This window comes from Molossus molossus, unplaced genomic scaffold (genome assembly GCF_014108415.1).
Source record: "Molossus molossus isolate mMolMol1 unplaced genomic scaffold, mMolMol1.p scaffold_m16_p_10, whole genome shotgun sequence".
Taxonomy (NCBI): domain Eukaryota; kingdom Metazoa; phylum Chordata; class Mammalia; order Chiroptera; family Molossidae; genus Molossus; species Molossus molossus.
In genome coordinates this window covers 62228639-62248972 of record NW_023425345.1, presented here as the reverse complement: position 1 = coordinate 62248972, position 20334 = coordinate 62228639, and the positions used below count along the sequence as shown (strand labels likewise).

At 40.4% G+C, this 20334-nt stretch overlaps 1 protein-coding gene across 1 annotated transcript in view; it reads right to left on the bottom strand.

Annotated features, from left to right (window-relative positions):
• PTPRR (protein tyrosine phosphatase receptor type R) overlaps positions 1–20334 on the bottom strand; it is a 227553-nt gene that overhangs the window by 184566 nt on the left and 22653 nt on the right. The gene's annotated exons all lie outside the window — the stretch shown is intronic.

The window sequence follows — 20334 nt, the reverse complement described above, 5'->3', positions numbered from 1 at the left end:
CTGGTAAAATTGATGCAGACATCAATAATTGTGAAATGAAAATGGTTATTATAGTGATTTTATGGAAGATGGAAAACTATTCTAAATAAAGATGGACCAGGAAACAGAAACAAGAAGAGCAACCAAAGACCTATATGGAAAAAACAGAAAAGTGTATTAGGTAGAGGTTAAGACCACAGGAATCTGAGTTATGTTCCAGCTCCATTACTTACTAGATGGGGAACCGAACCACCTAATTAACTGCTAATCCACTCTTGTTGCTCTAATCTGAAAACAAAGGGAAGGAGAGAACCCACTCTGAGTATTTGTGAAGATTAGAGATGATACTATGTATAAACTGGCACACAATATCACTAATATCGTTATTGCTGTATTTCATCACATTGAAGACACCCTCCATCATAAAATGGTCTATTACTTTCTATATCACCTTGACAGAAAAAAAAATGTCTACTATAAATGCAAAAGGCCATCAATTTGGAGATGCATGCTGATGTCAGAGATGTTGAAATGTGAAATAAAAAGTATGTCTTGGAAATAATATAATACCATTTTATTATCTGCATAATAGAGAAGAAAAAAAGCCATGGGGGAGAATAAAATGTTTGAGTACATTAACATTTTCATTTTTTTTTCCCAACTCTATTTTACACTATTTGTTCAGATAGTTTGTGCCTGATCATCAGCTTTTAGTATCATTGTTCTGAGAATACTACTCACGTTTAGACTTAACAGTTAATTGTGGTACTAATTCCTCAGGAAATAGAACAGGATGTCTGAAAGAAAGGCACAGGCGTATGGCTGTGAGTGTGTGTGAGGGGAAGAGAGCTGAAGAATGTGTGGATACTTTAAGTTTTTCAAGTCAATATTCAAGTACTTGACAAAAAGAGAACCGGAAAAGTGTAAGGGGTTGAAAAATTAAATCAGGTGTCAAAATTTGCCAGACTTAAAGCAAATCAATTTTTCATTAAACAAATATAAAGTTAACCAATGCGAACTCAATGTGCTACATGTACTATGTGAAGAATATGAAAGGTGAGTAAGACATTATCAATTACAGAAAGAAAAATGCTAAAATGAAAAGGGACCTCACTGTATGAGAAAACATATCTGCTAATGATACCTCTGATAAGGGGTTAATTTCCAAAATATATAAAGAATTCATACAACTCAACAAAAGGAAGACAAATGATCCAATTAAAACATGGGCAAAGGACCTGAATAGATACTTCTCCAAAGAGGACATACAGATGGCCGAGACATATGAAACAATGCTCAATGTCACTAATCATCAGAGAGATACTAATCATCAGAGAGATGCAAATTAAAACAACTATGAGGTATCACCTCACACCTGTCAGAATGACCGCCATCAACAAATCATCAAACAAGTGTTGGCGAGGGTGTGGAGAAAAGGGGACTCTAGTACACTGCTGGTGGGAATGCAGACTGGTGCAGCCACTATGGAAAACAGTATGGAGGTTCCTCAAAATATTAAAAGTGGAACTGCCATTTGATCCAGTAATCCCACTTCTAGGACTATATCCTAAGAATCCTTAAACATCAGAAATAATATACGCACCCTTACGTTCATAGCACCACTATGTACAATTGCTAAGATCTGGAAACAGCTCAAATGTCCATCAGCAGATGAGTGGGGGGGAAAAACTGTGGTACATATACACAATGGAGTACTATGCAGCTGTAAGAAAGAAAGATCTCTTACCCTTTGAGATGACTTGGAGGGACCTGGAGAGTATTATCCTAAGTGAAATAAGCCAGTCAGATAAAAACAAGTACCACATGATCTCACTTATATGTGGAATATAATGAACAAAATAGATCCAGAGACATGGAAGCAGGGAACAGACTGACAAATCTCAGAGGGAAGGGGTTTGAGGATAAATTAACCAAAAAAATTTATATGCGTATAAGAATAACCCATGGACACAAACAATAGTGCGATGAAAACTGGTGTGGGAGGCTAGGAACAAGGTGGAGGGGGTCAATGGGGGAAAATGGGGGGACATCTGTAATACTTTCAAGAATAAAGATAAAATTTATTTTTCTTTTCTTTTCTTTATTGATTCTAAAGAAAGAGGAAGGGAGAGGGAGAAAGAGATAGAAACATCGATGAGAGAGAACATCGATTGGCCACCTCCTGCATGCCCCTCACTAGGGATCGGGCCCACAACCTGGGCATGTGCCCCAATTGAGAATTGAACCAGAGACCTCTTGGTGCATGGGTCAATGCTCAACTGCTGAGCCACACCCACCAGGCAAGATAAAATTTATTTTTAAGTGGCATAGTTAACTGGCACCATACCTAGATTTCCTATTGTTAGCACAATGTTCTATTGATTAATATGACATTATTATAATTTTTTAAAATATTCTGAACATGACCAGAAATACTCCACACTCATCAAACAGCCATTTGGCACCTATTCAGGAAAGGCTGATTCTGCACCGAAGTTAAGCTAAACCCCTTCATGGGACCGAAGTCAGCCCCAGAGGAGGCACCAGACAGATTGTGAGAATTTCGAAGAGGCAACATGGGTGTGGTGCAGTGGAATGGTTATTAATTGAACTCCAAACCAGCTTTGTAACAGGCTAGCTGCAACTACTGTGCAAATTACCTTGTCATCCTGGGCTTGTGTGTCCTTGTTCATACAAAGCACAGCCTGAACTTAGGACTTTACATTCCCATCCACTGCCTATCCTCTAATTCTCATTATGTGCTCAACATAATGAGAGCGGCCGGAAAAAAGCTGCCGTCAGATGCCGGGCTTCGAGTACATGCTTGATGATTTGTGGGTAGAACCTTGGAGTTTTCCAAAGAAGTCTATCCTCATGGAGTAGAACCTTAGTAAATGTCTCCTCTATGCGCCTGATAATAATTATGGCTTTCACTTGGGAGCCGGATGCCTGCACATGTTATCTCATTTATTCCTTACTACATCCCTCTGAGGTGTATGTGATGACTTTCATTTTGGGGAGGAAGAACAGGAGCACAAAAAAATGATTACTAATGATGATAGTAACAATGATTTTTGCTTACTGTCCACAATTATGGTGCTAGGTGCTTTTCGTATGTGAACTCAATGAATCCTCACAGCTTCCTTATGAAGAAGGTTCCGCTGTGATTCCCAGGCTTGTAGCTAAAACATCCAATGACTAAATAACCCAGTCAGGTCACATGGTTGGTAACAGAAGCAGCATTCAAACCTAAGTCATCCAACCGTGGGGTCCAGTACCTAGCCACTGCACGTTCTGGTTTAAAATATGCACAAGGTCACACAACTAATAAGAAAAACAAGAATCTAGACTTGATCCCAAAACACAGACTTTTAACTATTAAGCAAACTCAGATTTCTTCTGGGGCCAGAAATGTAAAATAAATGGCTTATCATAGGGCCTGAGGCACACTGAAGAGTGCATATGCTCTGCCTGAAATCTTCCAAATTCTATGCGCTTTTCAAAGCACATCCAACAAACACATCTGCTGCTGAATGTAGCCTCGCGTAGAAACATGTGGGCTCAGAAAATTCTTGCACGAATGAAACAATAAATATTCTAGCTCTCTTTGCAAAATTAAAGAATTTCAGTTTATCCTTTTTATATATATTTAAAAAAATGTTGTGATGGTTGTTTTCCCTCCAGGAAGATGGAACCGTAAAACTACCAAATGAGGACGTAAAGTTTAGACAAACACCCAAGAGCAAGAATCATGATGTGTGGTCCGGAAAAGGGTTTGCTGGTGTCAGTACGAACAGCGGGCGGCTCCAGCCTCGACGAGGGCAGCTGGGAAAGCTGGGGAGGAAAAGCACGTGGGAAACCAGGGAACTCCTACGATGTCCATGGTCTGGACGGTGACGGGCAACCTTGGGGCCACGCGAACCACTGTGGGAATGCAAAAAGGGCTAGGGAGTGACTAACAGCCCACGGTTCCACGTGCTCTGCGGACAGAAAGCAGCAAAGAGGCAGGGAGAATGGAGAGGAGGAATAGGAGACATCTCCACTCCAGCTCCAGCTCTAAGAACTGTGGGCCGTGTGCACACCGCATAGCCTCTCAGAGCCTACTTGTATATGAAAAGATGATCATTTTTGTCCTGGCTATCTCATCGAGATACTTTGAATAAGAATAACTTACATGCTGTATGAATATAGATTTTTTTTTTTGGCTTTCTGGTCAAATTCCATTTCAACAACAAGCTCTGAAAGAAAACCTTCACATTGCATGTTTTGAGACTCCCCATGCCCTACTTATACTGGAAATATTAGATACAATTGAAGCTCTTATAGGTATTTTCAGACAATCTTTTAAACTTATTTGTAATAGAATGAAATCTGTGCACTTGGTAAATAGAGAAAAATTTTCATCACAGCCTACAGCACTTTTTCCTCCCCAATACTTTTTCCTTCCGTATCTCTTCAGGCAACTACTTTAAGAGAACTTAGGAGAGAACATGCTAACTTCACATTTTTATTTTTGTTTTCAAGACTCAGTTCTTTAAATTCATTCTCATTATGTGCTTATTCCAATACAAATATCATCAGACACGTAAATGTCCAGGATCTGGGAATATACTGATTAAAAGACATAACTTCTGCATCTAGTTAATGCCACTTTGGTAGGGAGACAGACATGTCAACAATGACAGTACAATGGTAATGGCTACAGTGACAGTACATTAAAGAAATAACAGGAGCACTGAGGAGGGACACCTGACCTGTCTGGAATGTGAGGAGCAAGCAGGCATTTCCCAGGTTGGCAGCTGCATATCCACAGGGCAGATAAGAATGAACATTGTGAATTCTCACATGTAAGTTCTTCAGTTCAAGTAGAGTATAGGGAACACAGTAAGATTAGAAAGGATGGAATTGGACATGTTTGTTATCATAATTAGCTAGCTAATATTAATAATAGGAAGAGAGCAAAGGGGAGGCCAGACATTATAAGTATGGTCATCTGGGAAGCTACAGCTTCACACAGCATTGCTGCTTTGAGGGGATTAGCATCCCTCTTCCCTGCTGCAGTACTGAATTGTTGGGAAGTGGGAGACAGGCACATGTGCAGCGAAGTCAGGCTGATGAAGGGAATGTGCTGGCCTGTCAGTCTAACCTGGGAGAGAGATCACTGGCTAAGGGGTGGAGCACTTGGAATCTTAGACGATTATAATCCCTAGACGAAGAGTTCCCTCTCTCTTGTGCCCCTTGCTCCCTCTCGCTCTCTTGCTCTGTGACCTGCACTTACACGTGTCCTAGCCTGCCATGTGGCTTTAAGCAGCCACATGGCCCATGGTCATGCGGACCCCACATGCAATGGACTGTAGCTGGGAGCACAAGCTAAGCTAACTAGATGCTGGACTGGACTGTGCTTTAGTAGGGAAGAGAAGCTCTGGACACTGGTTTTTATTTTGGAGTTACTGACGACAAGATTGGACTTCTCGCATGGTGGGACAGACAGAGATGGGACCTTAAAAGGGAACCCCTTTAATTTTACATCATCAGTAAAGCTTTTTATGAAACCCCATCCTCCTGTGGGGGCCTCAGGAAATTTTATTCCCCGTGACACGGATAACATTTCCACTTCCACTGATAACGTTTTCGTGAGCAAGATGGTGAAGGGTTACATGTGGTATAGTAAGTAGTACTTGATGGTGAACCATTGAAAACTTTTGAGTAACATGAACAGATTTTCCTGGGAGAATAACTTCAGTAACAACTGAGATCACACCTAGAGTCAGGAATGCTAGATTGGAGGTTACTGATCTAACCAAGGAAGGAAATTATAACACCCTAATCATTGCAATTACAGTTGTGATAGCAAAGAGTATATAAATTATAATTATTTAGGGTTGGTTTTTATTTGACTCTGTAAGTAAGGTGAGGGGAGGAAGAGATAGGGAGAGACAGAGAGAGGTAATTTAATATCATTATGTAGTTACGCTTCGGGCAAATGGCTGAATGTAATACTTATCAATACAGGGAATAGCAGGAGGTAAGAAGAGAAAACTATGTATGACCCGACTTTGAAATAGTTAAATCTGAGTTACCTGTGTAACATCCAAAGGGAGATATCTATGAAGAGGTTGAATGGCCAAATAATTGTTAATGGTGGTTGGTTCTGGAGCTCTAGAAAGGAGTTTATTCTGGAGACACAGATTTGGATAGTCATGATCAAATTAAGTGAGAATGAGATTGACTAGACACAATACATAGAGTAGGAAGGGGGGACATGGGATACATCCATGGGGAACATGGACAATTAAAAGGTAATTGGGCCCTGGCCAGTTTGGCTCAGCGGTTAAAAGTCTTGGGTTCGATTCTGGCCAAGGGTTGTGGTTAGTCCCCGGCCCTGGTTGGGGTTGGGTGGATGACAACCAATCAATGTGTCTCTTTCACATCGATATTTCTTTCTCTCTCTCTCTTCCTCCCACTCCGAAGATAAATGTAAAAATATCCTCAGGTGAGGATTAAAAAAAAAAAGGTGATTGACAAAGAATAGACCAAAAAACAGAGGAAAAATCAAAAGTGAATGTCATGAAGAAGGGAATAGTCAACAATATAAAAATCTCTAGTCACACAGGAGTTAACTCTTACTGATTGGTCAGTGAGGTCATTGGGACATTTATAAGACTGTTCATTGGAGTGGTGAAGATGAATCTATACTGGGTGGATTAATAGAAACAGAAAAAGAGAGTGAGGGTAGATTACTCTTTCAACAGGCTGGATTTTGAGACTACAAAATAGAATATATAGTCTTTAATAATTATTTCAGCTTGCACATAAGCCAGGAAACATAAAATATACTGTTAACATATTTGGGAGGTGAATGTTGCCAGTGATTGGAGAATAATAAAGTTGCTCCAAAAATAAATTGGTTAAACGTTTGACATCTATAAACAATGAATATAATTGGTCACTTGTGAAACTGTCTCTGAATGCGAGACAGCAGTTTGGGAACACATAACAGCCTAATTAAGCTGACAAGATTTATCCCAGGGAGAGAGGGAAGAATCTATACGTAACTTAGAAAGCAAGAACATAACTCAATTAAATTGTTTCTTGACAATAGACTTTAAGACAAAAGTCAGCCTTGGGAGCACAGAAGAGAAACCAGTAAGAGCCAGAAGTTGGGGGCATTTAGCTGGGGGTGTGGTAGCCATGGGATGGGGGCTGTGCTGCTCAGACCTCCCTAAAAGAGAGAACATTCGGATTATGGTCTCCAGCTGGGAATCCACCATCGTTCAGCGGGGAATCCAGCAGTTTCACACGGAGGGCACACTCTTCTCGCCACTCCAGCCGACGACTGAGCACAACAGGGGCAACAGAGCCAGGCCATTCCCGCCCACTGAGGGATTCTCCTCCATCTTTGCTCTTTGGTTCCCCATCAGATGGCTGGGGCTTCCCCAGAGCAGCCCTGCAATCCGAGGCTCTTCTCAGCCATTCCTTCCTTATTTCTCTCTCTCATTTCACAGGGCTTGTACTCTAGTTTCCTGGTCAATTCTCACTCCAGTTTTCCACAATGACTATTTCCAACCTTCTTTATTGTTCTCAACAGCTATTTTCTGTTCCGCTTCCACTACTGGTAATAAAGCAGAGAGAACTCCGCTAGAACTCATGATCAGGCATGCTGGTGCCGTCAGATCCATTTCTGGCTCTCCTTAGTCCTCTTGAGTGTTTCTTTCTTTTTAAAAAAAATCATTTAAGACCTTTATTAACAGGTGCTTGCAGTTGACTTTTTTGAAAAAATCAAGTTGTCAACTTTTATTACATTAAAAATGAGGTTCTTAAAAATCTCAACTTGACCAGATATGAAACAATTTAAAAACCTTTAAAGGTGTATTGAGAAAAACCAGGCTTTTTTTTTAAAAAAAAAACACGTTTGTCATTACCAAAAAGAGACGTCTTTAGATAAAAATAATAAAAACCCCATGCTGCATAGATAATGCAGATAGTTCTAGTTATCTGGTCAACGGGCAAAAAGCAAGCACTTAAGGTCTTCAGCTCCAATCTTTTGTTCATTTCTTATTGCTGGAATTTCATCTTCATTTCTTCTTGTTGGATGACTAAACCGGATGATGGTAGAGATGGTAAACTGGCATTTACTCAGCCCCGCCCTGCTCTGCCTTGGGAGCAGATGAGTTCTCAGCTGGTGGATCGGCTGCTTTTGTCTCTTTGCCATCTTGTGGTTTAGGGTTTTCTGGGCATCTGCGTCGGTAATTGAAGTTGCAGTGGTACTGACGTGGAGGTGGCTGCTGACCTTGGGTCTCATCTCCTTGATTTCCTTTATCTTCTTCATTGCCGTCCTCTCTAGACTGTTTTTGGCGAGGAGGGCCCCTGTGGAATTGTGGTCTATTGCCCTGATACATATTCTGTCTCACTGGTCTACCTTGTTCTCCTGCAGCCTGGTTGTCAGCACCCTCCATCACTTCTCTCAAGAATGCTGTGCTAGCCCCTCTCTTTCAATTCAATAGTAATCTCTTCCTCTCATTTGGTTGCTTTCCATTCTGCATTAGGACATATTTGAGCCTCTTCAAACTTAAAACTGATACTAGTAGCCCTCTAGAGAATCTATGTCCCTGTAGCTACCAATGTCTTTTCTTCAAAGCTAGACTCCAAGAATGGGTATTTACAGTTAAGTCTTAATGCCTTTACATTCCACTTTCCATCATGCCCTAAAGTCACCAATGATCTCTAAGTAATGAATTCCAGTGGATACAAAAGTATGCATTAAACCTTGTCACTTAACTGCTCCTTTCCCTTGGCTTCCATGACAACACTGTCTACTGGTTTCCACCCCATCTCTATGCCATATACTCATTATTATTTGTGGCTTATCTTTCTCTGTCACCCTATGCACTATTTTAGTGCTGAATAATACAACTGTAAACAATCAGATCAAATCCCTGTGGCGTACGCGTTCTTTTATCGTCTCCCTCTTCTTGGATGATGCGATCCACTCCTAATATCCAGTTACACTGCATTATTAATGATTCCCTAAGTTAATATTTTTGTTTGTACAGATCTTTCCCCTGAAAACTAGTCCTATATAACCAACTGAATATTGGTAACTCCCTGTATAAGCAGATATATGTTTTATAGGCATTTTGAACTTAACACATCTAATACTTCACTATTGACTTCCTACAAACACGATTTCCTTCCAGTATTTCTTATCTCAATAAATGGCACCAATGGTTTAAACATCAGGTTAATGACAGGATAGCCAATATTTTACCAACTGCTGCTAGTTCCATTATCTAAATATGTCTTTACTTTCCAATAGGTGTTGTATGTGTGAACACTTTGAAATATAATAGAAATAAAGAATTATAGGAGATTGGCTGTTAAGGGAAGAGAAGAAATAGGATTATGTGGGCCAGTGTTCTTAAATTCTGGCTGTTCATTAAAATCATCAGAGTAGATTTTTAAAATGCCAATACTTGGTCCTTGGCTGGTGTGGTTCAGTTGGCTGAGAGTCATCCCATGCACCGAAAGGTAGCGGGTTCAATTCCCAGTCAGGGAGCATGCAGAAGGCAGCCATTTGATGTTTTCTTCTCTCACTTCCTCTCCCTCTAAAATCAATAAAATCATATTTAAAATACCAATACTTGAGCCACACTACTCAAAGATTTTAGTTTCCCTGACCTAAGTTGGACCTCAGGTGTCAGTATTTTCCAGAGATCCCAGGGGATTCAGTATATACCAGGGTGAACATCAACTGACATGAGATCAAGGGAGAAGTGTTTTGCTATTAATGTTATAATTATTCTATTTTGTTTCGTGATGTGAGCATGTGGTGAAAGAAAAGTAGTAGTGAAGAAGGAGGTTGAAGATTCTTGGGGAGGGTGGTAATTGACGGAGCAAGATCCTGAAGAGTGGAAGGGCGTGAGTTCGGGGCACAGGATGTACCTTGGAGAGAAAACTCATCTTTTCTCTGGGATCTGAGGAAAGGAAATATATGGATCCAAAGACACTTATAGACATGAGAAGCAGACAGGAAGTACAGGAAATTCCTTTGTGATGACCTCTATTTTTTTCCTGAGAAATAGGAAACAAGTTTATTAGCTGAGAGTGAGGCTGAAAACTCATTACATCAAGACCTTGGCACTGGGTGAGTGCGGACTCCTATGTGAGTCTTCTCTCCCAACTGATTTATCTTCTTCTTAATGACAGAGGAACTCTTCCTGCATCTGCCTTTCGTCAACCACCTGTTACAGAGATAACCACAAACAAGGCAAGTGCTCAAGAAACATTATGGTGGATCTCAACTCAATTTATTTTCTTTTTTCTTTCCGGCTATTGTAATAATCATTCTGGTTAGTTTTTCTTCCTCATTCTAAAGAAAGAAATGACTTGCCCAATCCAAGTCATTGATTTTTTTTTTTCTTTTGACACTTCATGGCTTATGGTCAAACTCTTCACTTTCACAAAGTTTTCGTAGATCTTGCCTTTCATAAAATCCACCCTGAGACAGTTTCTGGAAAATGATACTAGGCCTCTTTCTGGAAAAGGACACAGTGAAGCTTTGTAGTGTTGTGAATGCATTTCTTTTGAATTCCACAGGTCGCATGTAATTTGGTGTGGGCAAATACCACTTCTAGAAAATGCAAACCAGAATTAAGAGTTATACTTAGGAAATGGATACACATGTACCTATTTCCTTTGCAAAATATATATATATATTTAGTTTCTAAACATAATGACAAGCATACATAAACAAATTCCTGTAAGAAATGTTTTCTTAAATGGGATCCTATATAATTTTGATTATATACACACCAAGATAGTATAACCAAAACCTAAGGAGTTCAGAGTCCCTGTCACTTAAAGATAAATCAAAAGGTTTATATACAATTCTGACATAATATATATACCTAGAAAACACTTTTATGGATAGTTAGTTACATTCTGGACACTTTCGATTAATGTAAAACACACCTTTACTGGGTGCTCCATGACCCACCCTTACTATGTGTATATAGCTACCTTATTTTTGTATGTTCACACTTATCTATGAGAACCTCATGATCAGAGTTGGATTTACCAGCCAATGATACTTACTGCTTTCTTTCTAAGCTTAGCTCTATATGATGTTCCATAGGAATTTAAAAGCAAATGTTAGAAGCAGTCTTTTTCCTAGGGAATACACAGTGCGGCCTCATCAGGGAAGTGAAGGCACACGAGACACAATCATCTGGCCATCAAGCACTGACTGAATATTTAATGCAATGAATATTTATTGAGTTTCTACTTTGTGCTGTGCGTGTGCTGGACAGAATGGAAGACTGAAGTCTCTTCTCTGGCCAGTTTATATAAGCCAGGTCTCCACATAACTCTCCACTTGCTTGCTCAGTTTTATTTTTTTCTAGAACTGAACAGTGCTTGAAAGAGTATGTATGCACTGTCTTTTTCCACTACAATAAAAGAGGGCTTTCTATTTTGGATCCCCAGAATTGAAAACAGTGTTTGGTACATAAAAAATGCTCAAAAATATTTGTTGAATAAATGAAAGACGCGTGCTATAGGATTTAGAGCAAGGCAAGAATAATGCAAATTAACAGTGATCAGAAAGTCCCTAAAAGAAGCTCCCCTTGGCCGAGCAGGGAATGAAAGGCGAGATACCCACATGGGAGCAAATGCCAGGCAGGGAGGAGGACACAGAGATCTCACAGCACAGTCTCTGCGGACATTTGTTAACCTTAGGGTTAAACCATGTTCTTATAAAATTAGTTTCACATATGGTCTTTCCCACTCTTGGAACTGATAAGTATTTAAAGGTTTTAAGACGGTGGCTATAAAGTTGAGTTTGAGAAACTGCCTGGCAAATGGAAAATAGGATAAGCTTTTGCAGAGGTCATCAGTCAGACTGAAATCTAGAAACCATATGATGGCTGGGCCTTTCCAAATATTCTTAGGCAGATTGAATTCCAGTCGCATCTCTGCAAGTTTCCCCAAGCCTTGTGGAATGATTGGGATTGATCACAGTCAGGGCTGTGTTCTGGGTGACACTGAACTCATCCAGGTCACTTGGACACCTCTGTTTAGTCCTGGGGTTGGATAAGCAGATGTATCCATTCTCCCCATCCCAAATTACACTTATCTGCCTATAGAGCTATGATCTTGTGAAAGGGTCATCAAGCTTTCTTTACATGAGGATTCTTCCAAACACAGCCCCGAGGACATGAACAGGTGGCCTTAATTGGCTACTGCCTTTCCAATCTAGTGTTTAGGAAATGAAATCTGGATTCCAACACCAGGCTGTAGACTTAAATTCAGAATGGAGTAACCCTCAGACTGTCGTGATCATTTACACAGAATGACCTCTGGCCAGAAGGTGGGGGCACAAAGCAAATGTAATCAGAATTCTTACGATCACACCTTTCTTCCCCACACCAATGCACAGTCAGCATGACACGGTGTATGATTAGTGGTGGAGTACAGAAAATGACAAGAGCTTGGGAAAATTCTCCAGGGCCTACGTAAAGCTATGTCTCCACAAGTGTGGATCCCACCTTCAGCCCTGGTTAGCTTTGCAGGCCTGGCTAAGTTACATGAGGTGACATATGGGAGCCTCAGTTTCCTCATTTGTAAAATGAAGACAACGATGCCTCTTTCACAGACTTGTAGGTTTTATAACCAGTGTTGCCAAGTGTTCAGTAATGAAGAGACCTAATTATCTGTATGTATTAAAGGAGAGAACTACATGGTTAGAAAATTTAAAGAGCAAAAATTAAAGAAATTATAGAAATAATTTCATAAGTATACCAGCCATCTCATCCATTGCTTAATTTATCAAAAAGAAGAAAAGAAAGAAAAATGAATTAATTTATCTTTTATAATAGCATCTCATTTGGAATCTAAAAAAATGTCCAAGTTTACCATAGCCTTTGATAAGTAAGTAAACACAAAATTAAGACAGAAACAGAATGGCATGAGGATTAGTCTGGTGTCAAGGTTGCTGAAGAATATGTCTCCTTATCAACCACGACCCTGTTCTCTACTTGAGGCCTAACCTTATTTTTGCTTTTATATATAGTCATAGTTCACAATAACTTACACTGTATCTAACTAGCATTGATAAATGAAAATAAAATACAAAACAACGTGCACTAATCACCCCGCCAGTGTACCTCACTGGTTGAGCATTGACCCTTGCACCAAGAGGTTGCTGGTTCGATTCCTGGTCAGGGCACATGCCCAGTGGGGGGCATGCAGGAGGCAGCCAATTGATGTTTTTTCCTCTCTTTCTAAAATCAATAAAGAAAAAATATTAGAAAGCAACAACAACAACAACAAGAAATGTGCACTAACCAGAAGACAAGTGTAATTAAAGTCCCATGACTAAACATGATTGTGTATGTTTAATACACCAGGCTCTCAGCCTCCTAAAATTAATTAAGTCCCTAATGAAAGTTGTCTGCTATCAGAATAACCAATTTACCTTTTTCAACAATATAGCCAAACCAATTCTAATTAAGATTCAAAAAGCCCTATCCTGATGAGCAAGGAAGCTGTAAATGATCTATGAGAGTCCTACTTTTATGTAACGGCACATCTATTACTCTGCTTCAACCCTCTAGCACGCTTTTTAATTCATGAAAAATTAATGTCAAGGCTATTTTATAAAGATTATGCTCACTTTGAAGGTAGTTATTCTAGGAAGCATATTTTAAAACTAAGAATGCAATCTTTTCAAATTTAGCAAGTTGATTCCTAAAATGCCCAATTAAATTTTAAGAGTGTCTTTTTGTTTAATGGACACCCTTTCAGTCCAATAATTCTAATGAACCAACAGCTGTCATTTCTTCTTGCTTAACGACAGGGTAAAATATTTCTCAGGTATTTTCATTACTTTTTTTTTTTTCATTTAGACGCCAAGGATTTAGGAAATGTAACATGTTGGAAAACATTCAGCACTTAAAACTGTTGGATCCCAATTCTATTCAGAAAGACTTGCTGGGGGTCGGTAGTACCCAAGCCCTCAGAACTCTTGGTTCCCTTTGATCTTCACTTTGGCAACACTGTACTCCACAACTCCACCTTCATTAAATTCCACTGTCAGGCTAGAAGCCTGGGTTAAGGTCATGTTCCAGGCACACTTTGTAAAGATAAGGAACAGAAAGCCTCTCTGAGTTAAAGGCAGAGGAGAAAAGTTATAAAGATACAAAAGGCAATTTCAGCCCTGGTGGTGTGGTTCAATGGTTAGAGCACCGGCCCACACACTGAAGGGTCATGGGCTCGATTCCCAGTCAAAGGCATGTACTTGGGTTGCAGGTTCGATTCTTGGCCCCGGACAGGGTGTGTGCAGGAGGCAACCAATCTATGTGTCTCTCTTACATCAATCTCTCCCCTACCCCTCCTCACTCTCCCTCCCTTCCACTCTCTAAAAATCAATAGAAAAAATATACTTGGGTTAGAATTAACAAAAAAGGCAAGCCTCGTGTAAATTCTCCTCCATCTTCCAGTGGCTGCATTATTTCTGCATAATCATCTTGCATGTGGCCAGACTGGGAGCTTGTCCCTAATCCCTAGCATGACCCATTTGTTCAAGCATCCATTGCCTACTTCAGACAGATGGTTTCTCTTGGTTTAAGTTCTCAAAAGGAAAAAAACCTCATTACTTATTGGGAGTGCTCTTCACAACAGGCCATGTCACAGGCTCCTAGTCAGCGAAGGGTAGGGTGTTCTTGGCTTAGGAATCTTCCTGCGATCCCATCCGCTGGGGCCAGGAACAGAGGGTGACATGATCAATAGAATTGCCTTTTGAAGGCGTATGGAAGGAAAGGCACTCATACTGAACTTGGCCCTATCAAGATTGCAATTGCTAGCTCATTGAAAGATGCAACATTCATTCATAACTAAATTCTCATAAATGTTAGCTATTGTTGCCAATATCATGGTCATTATCATCATTTATTCATTCATTTAACAAATATTTATTAAACACACACTATTATGTCAGCCACTCTCTGAGACTGGACATAATAATGATGAAAGTTCTTTTTTGAATGAATTAAATTCTAAATGTTAAGAAACTGATATAGCACGTATGAGACAGTCTAAGAAGAGAGAAAAGATGGTCACTTTCTGAATGACGAATAGAAAACTGTTCCTCTGGTGAAATGGAAGGAATACTAAAATGATGATTAGGAATGCTAGGCCCAGGTGTTGATGGGTTAAGGCTGGGAGTCAGTCTGCAAAAAAAATCACCCAAGGGACGATCCAATCAGTCTGCAAATGTTAGGATGATGGCTGGATGACAAGGCTTGTTTTCAGCTTTGCCTGGACACCTAGGGATTAACACCACGTTTTCTAGCACATATAGACAAAGTTACTGTCCCTGTCCAGGTTATCTGAACAAATGTTCTCTAATATGCTTGTTAATGGTGTGGTTTTAGAACCATGATTGACAATTCAAATATTTAAACTGCAAGGCCCAAGCAATTAAAGAATGAATGAAACAGGCCAGGTATAATTCAGTATCAGATAGTGACAGGAACTAAAATAAAGGGGAGAGCACATATTTTGTCTAAAGGTGGAAGCCATTATGCAGCCATTTGAAAACATGGTACGGTGGTACCTGGTCTCCCAATTTTTAAAGAAATGATTAAAATGTACATTTTTGTATAGAATTTCAGACTTAAGAAAAAAACACACTGTGAGGTCTATATAAGATATTCTAGGGGCTGAATCCATCTTGAGGTCTATTAATCTGCAAGCCCTGTTTGACAGTGAGGAGCACAAATCGACCTCACCACTCACAGTCAGCCTTGGGGAGGTACACATGAGGGGAACTCTGGATACTATGTCTCAAGAGATGCAAGGGCCATCCTGAGCTGCCCCAAGTGAGTTATCATGAGCGATCACCAGGGTCAGTGACTCTTGAAGGCTCAATAACAGACCTCCAGAATGTCAGCATCTTACTCCTATGACTGTTATGTGATATGGTAATCTGCAGATATGATCAGGTTGAATACCTTGAGATAGGAAATGATCCTGAATTTTGTAGGTGGGCCCAGTGTAATTACAAGAGTTCTTACAATAGGGAGGCAGGAGGTATGTCATTATCACAGAAAGAGAAGGAGATACGATAAGAGATGGGTAGGTCAGAAAAATGTCATTGCTAGAAAGGGGCCATGAGTCAGGGAACTTGGGTGAGCTCTAGAAACCGGAAAAAGCGAGAAACTAGATTCTCTCCCAGAGATGCCAGAAGGAACTAGTCCTGCCGACACCTTCACTTTAGCCCAGTGAGACTGATTTTGGCTTCTCATCTCCAGAATTACGTGATAACAAATCTGTATTGCTCTGAGCCACTGTGTTTATGGCGGTCGGTTGCAGCAGACACAGGAAATGAATACAGCAACACAGAACTTCCCAGAGCTGAGCATCCTGCTGTGGTCCAGCGAGAAGGCTGTGGGAATGTATCACCAGACCCAGACCATGAATTTCAGAGCTTCTTGGTCCTGAGGGAAACTATCTATTTAAAGGCCATTGATGTTCCCTGCATAAATAATTCTATTCCTGTTATGAGCCCAGGAGGATAGCTGCCAATCATCCCCAGTCCTAACCAGACCATCCCAAAGCCTACGAATGAGAGGCGAAGCAGAGCCACACGGTACAAAGAATACCATTTTTAAAATCAAGCAAGATAACATTCTATGTGACAACCTCCCTGAGCCTCGATGTCATTATCTGTAAATTGGGAATAATAATACCACATAGAGTTAAGAGATTGAGGATGAAAAGCCTCTACCATAATGCCTAGTGAATAGTGGGAGCCCAATCAATGGTGGAAAATGTTGTTTTTGTTATCCCTTTATTGTTGACCCTTTCTTCTCTAGAGTCACAACCGGGAATTGAACCTGCAACCTTTCTCAGGTCAATGCTCTAACCACTGCTGGCCAGGGCAGAAAATGTCACATTTACAATACCACCTCCTGTCACCAGACTGTCAGGAGAATGAGAGGCTTGTGGAAAAGTCCGCTCTCCTTAAAAGACAGCCTGACAGACATCGTGTCCACTGCACATGGTGTTACTAGTGCTTGTTAAAGAGACTTAATTATCACAGCTTCGGACTGTGCTCAAGGCATTCAGCAGCTTTCAGGCTTCGCAAAGACACCCCGTGACATTTCCACAAGGTTTTCACAGTATTGTCGCTTTAACTGAGCAGAAGATATGCAAAGTCGCATGAATTCACAGATTTGACCCTGAAAAAAAACAGGCCAAGGACATGAACAAATTTTGGAATAGGTTAAAAATACAACCAACACTTGGGACATAGAGGTTCAGTGGACTCTGAAATCCAAAACCAGTGTCACAAACTCAAAGGATTTCAGGAGCCGGCTGGAAACCCATGGAGTAAAGGAGAGGGAGCTGTCAGTGGTGGGGTCTATGCAAACTGGGTTATGGCCCCTGTTCAAAGGCACTCCCCTATATTACCTTCAAACACCTCAGACCAACAGACTCGCTGACTAGAGCGTGAGACCCCTCTGGCTAATGGACACTTTAGCAAAGGATTCATCACCAGCAAACTCAGCCCGAGGGAAAAGTAGGATATGGAAGCGGTTGTCTTCAGAGCAGTCCCTCCATCAATCACCCTTACTCCCACCTCTCAGGTGTCCACACCCTGTGCTTTGTTCTCAGCGCTCAGATCTCCCCCGCCCCTGGCCTGACTTGGCTCTGTTTGGAGACTCTTCCAGGCCTGGATCACTCTTCCTCTTGGTGAGCAAAATTATGTATCTGAAGACTCTTTTGCTCCCTTGGGACAAGGCTAGGGTCCTATAGCCCCTCTTGTATAGCAATATACGCTATTACGCTAGTATTGATAAGACATGCTGTATGAATAAAAATTTTGTTGGCAATATCTGGGAAACCAAGACTCTTTATTCATCCCAGATATTATGGAAATTCAGTGCCCTTATTAGAGCAAATTATTCTTTAATGGTGGAAGTTTAGATGATAAAAAGCTACTAGAGTACATATATATATATATATATATATATATATATATACACACACATATATATATTTTCTTTTTTTATCCTCACCTGAGGACATTTTTCCATTTTTTGTTCAGATAGAGTGGGAGGGAGAGAGAGAGAGAAAAAAACATCGACGTGAAAGGGGCACATTGAGTGTCTGCCACCCGCATAACCCAACCAGTCCCAGAGACAAACTGCAACCGAGGTACGTGCCCTTAGCAGGAACCGAACCTGGGTCTCTCTGGACCGCAGGCCAATGCTCTAACCGCTGAGCCAAACTGGCAGGGCTATATATATTTTCTCTCAATTGACTTTTCTCTTTATTGATTTTAGAGAGAGAGAGGAAGTGAAAGGGAAAGAGAGATAGAAATATGAAGGAGAGGGAACATCGACTGGCCACCTCCCACATGCCCCCTACTGGGGATCAGGCCCACAATCTGGGCCTGTGTCCTAACCTGGAATTGAACTGGTAACCTCTTGGTGCATGAGTCTACACTCAATCACTGAGCAACACCGGCTGGACCGGAGTATATATTTTTGAGCAGTGGAATCTCTTATCACCTCAGATCACGCCTTGGTCTAATTCCCGTAAGGAGTAAAGTATAATCAGTGGAGAAGACTGGAAGAATTCAGAGGGGTACTGGCTTTCAGAGTGCCTCTTTTGAATCTTTTTTTAAAAATATGCACTTCATTTTTCTGAATAAAAAACAATAAAAATAAATTTACTAATTTTATTTATTTTTATTTTATTTTTTATCCTCACCTGAGGACATTTTTGCATTTATCTTGAGATACAGCAGGAAGGAGAGAGGGAGGAAGAGAGAGAGAGAAACGTCGATGTGAGAGAGACACATGGAATGGTTGCCACCCACACGATCCCAACCAGGGCCAGGGAGAAACCACAACCATGGTGTGTGCCCTTAGCAGGAACCAAACCCAGGACTCTCTGGTCCGTGGGCTGATGCTCTAACTGCTGAGCCAAACCAGCCAGGGCTAATTTTATTTTTTAATGCTGAATTGTCAGGGCCCAAGGCAGGCTGCCCCAAATATCTCACAATGGCATGTTGGTTATTTCTAATTAAAGTTACCTGAAAAGCAGCTGGCGATAAAGGACATGTTGACCCTCCTTTGTCCCTTGAATGCAAGAAACAAATCTCCCCTGTGAAAAGTGCCCTCTTTGTTCCACAGCATTTGAGAGAGACACCCTTATCTCCAGAGTGAAGGAATTCAGGGCAAAAAACCTGTGTAAACAAAACCCTCTTGCTTTTTACCAATTCACTACCCCAAGCCCTCTTTCTGCTTAGATTCTTTACTAATGAGCACCCAAACCTAAGTTTCTTTGTCCTGTCAATTCTTCAAAAAGGTATTGTTTCTTTTTCTAAAAGGTATAAATAGCTGTCTGCTTTGGTCATTTCTCTGAGCATCATTTATAATCTCCCATGTGCACATATTAAATTGGTTTTTCTCCTGTTAATCTGCTCTTGTGTCAATTTCACTATTAGTTCAGCCATAAAAACTCAAGAGGGGTAGAGGGGAGAATTTCCCTTCCCTGACAACATTCATATAGATTTTTCACAAAGACCATGAACAGAATCGATTGGAGTAATATTTAATTTTTAAAGTTCATTTCATTTTCTTAAAGCTCAGGTATACCTTTTATTTCACGCTTGCAAAATAAGTTACTCTTATTTCTATTTAAGACTTTATAAAGTTACATAAATACACTTTAGGAACACGGGGGTGTCCAGTGCACAGATACCTGAAAGGGTCTGCCCAAGTTCAAAGCCTGGCTCCAAGACCTGGCCCATTATATACTGCCCATCTTAAGTATATTTCAAATAAATGATGGCAGAAACATCCTGTTGCTGATCAAGTCAATCAAGAGTAGAATTGTGACAATGAAAATCTCCAAATGAGACAAGTTTGGTAGTGGGGCCTATTCATAGGTAGTGACTCAATAAGTGGTGGCTATGTAACCGATTCAGAGGTTTCTGATGTTCCTGAAATATAACACTGAACTTTAAAATTTTATATTTCAAAGTGTTTTCACATACATTGATTCATTTGATTCTCCCTAAAATCCATGTGGAAAAAAAATAAAAAAAGGACAAATGTTAATATCCTAATTTTTCATAAGAAAAATTGAGATGCAGATGATCTGATTCAAGGTTCTTTGGTCCCCGATGAGCTGTTAGTCTCAAGCAAACACCTTATATTTCTGGGCCTAGTTGTAAGATGAGTGAGCTAGACACATGGTGTGTAAGTAATGCCACTTCCTCTACTAGTACTTATATAATTTGGAGATCAAATAGTTTGAATAAGCCAGGCTTCACTGTGGAGT